This window comes from Anthonomus grandis, chromosome 2 (genome assembly GCF_022605725.1).
Source record: "Anthonomus grandis grandis chromosome 2, icAntGran1.3, whole genome shotgun sequence".
In the NCBI taxonomy this organism is placed as follows: domain Eukaryota; kingdom Metazoa; phylum Arthropoda; class Insecta; order Coleoptera; family Curculionidae; genus Anthonomus; species Anthonomus grandis.
In genome coordinates, this window is record NC_065547.1 from 16,184,179 (window position 1) to 16,192,277 (window position 8,099).

The window sequence follows — 8,099 nt, forward strand, 5'->3', positions numbered from 1 at the left end:
ACTACATTTGTACATGCAGACTAGTTTAGCTGTAAGGATATTATAATGTATTTTTATAATAATAAAAATATTCTTTTATCAGTTTTTTGTTATTATGTTCCAAGAAAAAAACAATACAGGGTCGCTCTGTATAGTGTAAGAAAATTTAATATTTCAATATTATAACGATTACTATACAACAATAATAAAATTATCAGTAGACAAAGCAAAATTTTAATAATTTTAAATAGAACACCCTGTATATCTTTGCAACGTTTAAAATAATTTATCCTTCACATAATTATTTTCATAAAGGTTTGAGTCTACTATAATTATTTGCAAGTATAATTTGGCTAATTTGAAAATAACGTATACAGGGTGTTTCAATATAAGTGTTTGCGGTCCATATTCGTTACAGGCCTGTATTATATTTTTCTCCTAATGTGCCCATATACTTTAAAAAATATAGTGTAATACAATAAAATAATCAAAAATGGGTTGCCAATGCTCATAGTGAAACAATTTTTTAACAAAGAATCACTCCCTAAAATATCTTCTATTCTAACAAATTAATTAACACCCTGCATATTTACCGTTTTCGCCGGGTTTCGGACATGGGCTCTAACCCCTAATCCATAATATTTCTGACTATAACTTTGATTTTCAATTAACATTTCAATTCATTCAACACATGAATTTTGTTGAAACAATAAAATTGCCATTTTGTAAGCTAGCGCAATAGAATTATATTTTTAATTTCACCGAATTTATTACTTGCGATTTTATTTACAGGTATGATTTTAACAGCTTTTACTCGTTTGAGAACTTTTAAATTCCTCCTAGACTACAGCACACAATTCACGTATGGTTTAAAGCAAGTAAGGATAGAAGATGATATTCGGTTTTGCTACCGCGTTTTAACACCATAAGTGTGTTGACATGCAGTAGGAAATCATAAAGCGCTGCGGAGATATCTGATAAAACTTGGATTTAAGTTTAAGATGGTTAACCAAAGGGCTACTGTAAAGTACTCAAATTGTCAGGTGGCGCTTAGAATATTTGGAGAAAATTAAAAAAATTTGGGAGAAAGAAAGATCCATATATTATTTAGACGAAACATGGTATGATACACAAAACATGGCATAAAAAATGTGTCCTAAAAGATGTTTTACCAAACAGGGAATCTCGGATTATCATTATTCATTGTGGTTCAAAAGAAGGTTGTGCGAAAGATGAACTGAAATTATGGCAAAAAATAGAAGAGTGCAAATGTGGACTATCATAAAAACATGCATGCAGATATATTTGAAACCTGATTTGAGAAAACATTAATTCATAATTTAAAGGAAAACAGCGCGATTGTTATAGATAATGCATCACATCATTCAAGGCTTTCTGAAAAAATCCCAAACACATCTTCACATAAATTGGAAATTGAGACAGTTTTATTAAAATATCGTGAAAATAGAGAAACAATTCGAAGAAACAATTATTGAAAGTTGTAAATACCAAATCATGGGAAAAGCAGTATGTAGTAGATAACATAGCTAAAAAGTATGGTCATACTGTCCTCAGACTTTCTCCGTTTTATTGCATCTTTAATCCTTTCGAGTTGATTTAGGGATAACTAAAAAGGAGAATTCGCAGGAAAAATAAGTATGCAAAATTTGATAAGCAAGTTATAAATTTGATTAAGGAGGAAGTTATGAATTTAGGAGAGGAAGAGTGGAGCAAGTCTGAGGAAAAAATTATAAGATATGAAGAGGAATATCGTAATTTGCATTAGATTATTTTTAATGAAGGGGACCGTTTCATTATAAATTTGGATAATGACGAATCTGATGCAGAAATTGAAGATCTGTGTGCAGAAATTGAAGAAAACCCTATTTTTATTAATTAAACAAGTTTAAAATGGTGTTTTTTACAACTAACTGCCCTTGTTTGTCTTTCAGTGCCACAATAAAAACTGCTTCCTGCATTCTCTGGAAAAACCTTTTTTGCTATGGTAAGAAAAGGAAAAATCTAAGTTGTAATTATGAAAAAAAAATATTGTAAATTTATTATTATTAATTAAATTTAATAACTATTTCTGCTACTCGTGTACACTTTTTAAATCTGTTTTAGTATCCATATGCTTCAGTACGAGATGAAGTTGGAATCCATAGCGGCAATAAAGAAACTGTTTCCTTTCTTGATGGAAGAAGCTGCTAAAAAAAAAGCCAAAAAACAGAGTTTAGAAAATTTTCTTAACTCTTTGGGCCAGATTCAAATAAGTGGTTAAATTTATAAAAGTATTTAAGTATAGGATTTAGTATTCTTAAAATGTAGTCTTTTGTATAAGATTTTTAGTTTTTAGTATAAGCATTTATTTTTGTTAAATTTCATCTAATCTCTCCTATTATGCACAATAACTAAATGAGGCAAACAAATTAATAAATATTACATTCAGGATGCAAAGTGTGCTTGTTTTTATACAGGGTGTCCCAGCGAAAACGAAACAGAGGTATTTTTCGTATGAAAAAAAATTTTTTTTACAAAAATCTCGAACACGTCGATTTTATTTTCCAGGGGGACAACTTTTCCTTACCAAGGCACCCTCATACCAGTAACCCTCTTCGAGGGGGTGGGATCACCCCTAAAATCTTAAATAGAAAGAGGGGTCGTGTGATACCTTATTTTAAAGGTCTTTTAATTCTGAATATAACTGCCAAATTTGAAGTGGCTAAAATTTTTTATCCGGATATGACAGCTTGTCAAAATTGTAGAAACAGCGAAAATGAAAAAGGTATTTTGAAATCTGTTTTGGATAATATTTTTAAAAGAATAAGGAAGTCCTAATTTCAAAGGGGTCACTTATTAATTAAGAGGCCACCCTAATATCTGGAACCCTTTACGAGGGGTTGAAAGCACCCCTTAAATCTTAAATAGAAAAAGGGGTCGTGTCATTCCTTATTTTGAAGGCCTTTTTACTCTGAATTTAAATGGTGACTTCTGAGTGACTGATGGATATCTTGTGGATATAAAAATAGCAAGAAATATCTTTACTGCCAGTAAAAGTGGAGAGATAAGAAATATCTACCCTTTTCCTTTTGTGTCTTTTAAATAAAACAAGTTTATTTAAATTACGTCAATTTATTAAATGTTCAAATTGTGCCCCGCCTACTTCCATGCAGGAATACAGGTTTTGCTCAAAACGATGCCTGACGTTTTGTAGAACTTCAGGTGTTATCATCTGATACTCATTTATACATAATTCTCTGGCGTAAGTCTTCTAGGCTGTCTGGTTGGGTAGCGTAAACTTTTGTTTTTAAATGCCCCCATAAAAAAAAATCTAATGGGGTTAAATCGGGTGACCTAGCTGGCCATTCCATAAAAGGTCCTCTCCTTCCAATCCAACGATCAGGAAATATCTCATCAAGATATTGCCTCACACCAGCAGCATAATGTGGAGGCGCTCCGTCTTGTTGGAAAACGACTTGATCATCATCAGAATGATTTCCGCCTTCCATTATTTCTACTATTCTTGGATATACGGCATTTTCCAAGAGATCTCGGTACATTTCTCCATTCAAATTTCCGGGCAGAAAAAACGGACCTACAATGGAGCCGCCCAAGATTCCCGCCCAAACATTTAACTTCTCAGGGAACTGGGTATGAACTTCACGAAACTGGCCCGGATTTGCATTTGACCAGTAGCGGCAGTTATGACGATTTACGTTGCCATTAAGAAAAAAAGTACATTCATCTGAAAAGCAAATGTTGTAAATAAGACGCGGATTAACAGTTATCATATCACTAAGCGATTCACAAAATTGCACTCGTCTGTCAAAGTCGTCCTCATTCAGTTCTTGCACCAGATGAATTTTGTAAACATAGAATTTATTATGCTTAAGTATCCTATGAACACTACTTTTGCTTACCCCTGTATTCGTCGCCAATTTTCTGACACTTATTCCTGGCTCGGTATGAAGTTGACCTAGGTCTAGTTGACCTGACAGTTATTTGCATTGCTTCATTGATAACAACAGCATTTTGAACCTCACGCTTTTTATTTAAGATACTGCCAGATTCCCTAAATTTAGCAACTATTTCTAGAACGTATTTTCTGTTGATTCGTTTTTCTGGATGAAGGTCATTAAATTCTTGTACCGTTCTATTGGCACAATTGTTATGCCGAAAGAAAAACTTTATCATCTCAACTTTCTCTGCAGTAGAATAAACCATTGCTAACAGTGTTTCAACACGTAAGAGACTGGGTAATAATTTAAAACTATTTAAATAAATGCTGTTTTATGAAAAAAGTACCAATGATATTTAGCAAGCTAAATAAATTCTTCAGATACTTGTGTTTGCATTTTATTTGGTATTTTGTTTTTATTTATGATATGCTGATAAGGTGTAATAACAATAATATTAACAATACTAATAAATTTTTAATCATATTTTAATGATCCAATAAAAAAAATTGTAAGAAAGGGCTTCAGGGATAAAGGTTTATTTAAAGCATTTTTTCCAGAATTTTATTTGGCTTTCATATCTAGAAGAAATCCATCAGTCACTCAGAAGTCACCATTTAAATTTAAAGTGAAAACGCTTTCAACATAAGGTATAACACGATCCCTCTTTCTGTTTAAGATTTAAGGGGTGCTTTCAACCCCTCGTCAAGGATTCCAGGTATTAGGTGGCCTCTTAATTAATAAGTGACCCTTTCGAAAATAGGATTTCCTTGTTCTTTTAAAAATATTATCCAAAAAAGAGTCCATAATACCTTTTTCATTTTCGCAGTTTCCCGCAATTTTGACAAGCTGTTTTATCCAGAGAAATAATTTTAGCCACTTTAAATTTGGCAGTTATATTCAGAATTAAAAGACCTTTAAAATAAGGTATCATACGACCCCTCTTTCGATTTAGGATTTTAGGGGTGATTCCACCCCCTCGACGGGGGTTGCTGGTATGAGGGTGCCTTGGTAAGAAAAAGTTGTCCCCCTCAAAAATAAAATCGACGCGTCCGAGATTTTTGAAAAAAAAAATTTTTTTTCATACCGAAAATAGCTCTGTTTTGTTTTCGCTGGGACACCCTGTATGTAAAACTTGTGTCTTTTAGACGTATAAGATATAGACAAATGGTTTTTAATGTAAAAGTTAGTCCAAAACATTTTACCCTTTTGTGTCAAAAAGTAAATCTTTAATACTTTAATCCACAGAATAAATAAGCTAAGTAATTTGTACCACCTAGTCTCTCATCAGTTATTATAAACACCCCACTGATGGCGCTAAAAAATAAAGTTATTAAATTTAAATTTTTGGTTAAACTGATTTTACGTACTTAAATCTTTTCTTTAGATTAAATATTATATTGCTATCAACTATCCTGACTTTCTAACTTTATAAAACTAAACCGAAAAATCCCGAATAATAAAATTCTAAATACAAATAAATTTTAAGGCCAGACCTGTGAAACTTTTCACGCTTGAGCAAAGTTTACTGAATTCAGTATTTTATTCAATAAACTTTGACTTGAGTCACTGTGAATGAGGCCAGACGCCTAACAAAATAGTACGTGGGCGTATGCAGTCAAATTTTACGAATCAAATGTATAAGTTAAAAAAAAAATTAAATCATTTATTTATTTATTAGAATGATTAAATATCGCTTAGAATACTTTATGAATAGTTTATGAATTAGAATTTTGCGATTTAAACATGCATGCCATGTGACAATACAAGCAACACCGGCATACGGACTTTTCGCGGCACATCAAAGATTCTAATAGATCCCTGCACTGGACTATAAACTTTTTCGACTAATTATGGACTATTTAAATGATCGTTTTGTGGATTTTGAGTTTGGTCCTTGCATCATTAGAAAGAAATTAGAACGAGAATGTCCGCAGGGTTCAAAACTTGGTTCTAACTTGTGGAATTTCATGGTAGATATCCTTCTGGAAGAACTTAATGGCTATATCTTGAATGACCGACTGAATACTGGATCGCTGTCTTTATCCTGACGATTTAGTAATTGTCACTGGAGGCTGCAGTATGCCGCAGCTTGAGTTAATATTGAATAACTTGTTGGCAATGATAAATTATTGGGCTAATAAATATAAGATTGAATTTTCTTACAATAAATGTTGTTATATGGTCTTTGGAGCTAAACTTACTAGAAATCCATCTGTTAAATTGGGGGAGGGAAGACTTAAAAGAGTTCAGGAATTTAAATATCTGGGTGTCACTTTAGATGAAAAATTTACTGTTTAGAAACATTTTAATAATATTTGTAATTAAGCTAATAAAACATTTTCTTGGCTCGGAAGAGCACTTTGAAGATTTTATCAAATAGATAATAGTTCCTTAAGAATTATTTTCTTTATGGCTATTTTGCATTTGTTTACATACTGTTCAGGTTTATTAGCAGATAGACTATTCCATGTTAGAACTAGAAATAAAATAAAAAAGATCAGGGGCTTAATTGCAGGAACAATGTGTGGTGCACACTGACACACTCCTCGACGTCAACAGAGGCAGCTGCTGTTCTAGCTAATATTCCTCCACTAGAAGAACTTGTGAATGCTCTGGACCAATCAAGGCACAAACATGGATTAGTAATCAATAGATATTAAGTCATTATTTCTGCTTAACCAAAATTATTTAAAAGGGTTTTAAAGGAGATACTAGAAGAAAGATTACTTAATGTTTGGCAAGAGAGGTGGGACTATGCTATAACTGGCAGAATTACCCATGAATTCATTCCTCCTGATGTAAGACAAAGGCAAAACTTGTCTTTCATACTTAATCGCAAAACTACTCAGATGTTAACCGGACATGGGGAAGTCGCTTTACACTACAAGAGGATTAAACCTATAGAAGATGCCCGATGCAGATCGTGTATTAACGCTGTGTTAGATGCTGGTAATAGACAAGACAAAGATCAAGCAGAAGATACTCCTTTGCACCGTCTTAAGTGTTGTGAGGCCTTTGATCAAGCTAGAGTTAATTTAAGTGACAATATTAATGTTGCGAATTTAGAAGTTTAGGCTTCCAATATTCTGTTTGGGAATTTAATAAATCTTAGGTTTGTTCGAGGTGACAATTCTGAACGCATCCAAGATCAGTCAGGAACTCTTCATCCTTTAAGCATATGCGCATGCTTGATTCGTAACCGACTTGGAATTTATTTTCAGATCCACGTACTGTCAATATCTAAATTTATTTGAGTTAGTATAGCTTATATTTGTGTTTTGTGTAGTATAGGTTATGTTTTTCGATTGTTTTGTTTAGGAAGAAGTTTTTTTCTTTAAACAGTAAAGATTTAAAGCAGAGAAATGGCTCAGAAATACTATAATATATTTTAATGGAGTTATTTTTTCTGATTCTCCTTCCTGTCTTTTATAATATGCGGATGCAGCAAATCGATCTGCCACTTCATCAGTCAGTGCTGAGCCCATTCGAAAATGTTGAAAATACAGGTTATCATCAAATTGTGGGACAATGTTTTTCAAATATCCAACATTTTTGGGAACTTCGGTAAATTCTAAGAGGTTCTCCAAGTCCTCATCACTGGAACTTAAATGATCAGATTTGGTAATTTTATCATGGACAACTAATCTAGAACAAAATCAATTTAATTAAAGCAGGAATTGCTACTTAAGCAACAAACTATCTATAAAACTAATAAAAAACAGTAGGGCAAGCAATTATTATTTGTAACAGAAACTATTATTGGTTTTAAATTTAAAAATTAAATAAAATAAGCACCACTTATCAAAAAACATAAAAAGAATAAATATAGTCAACATCAAATATGTCATTAAAAATCTACTGCGCAAGTCCAGGACTCAAAATTCTAATGAGAGTTCAAGGATCGATTGAACTAGTTACAGATCGATCCTGAACAAGTAACAAAACATCCGCGAACGGCAGAATTTCGAACTAGAAGTTCATGACTGTCACCACGAACAAAGCTCATGGCAGTATAAATTTGCTTGAACAGTTCGTTAGTGATAGGGTCCTAGCTTAAGTGCAGGGTTGCATTAAAATAGAATTTTATTTAAGTTCAAGTTTTAAGATTTTGCTTAAAAATAACATTCGTTTATAATATATTAATGTTTATTTAAATACTTT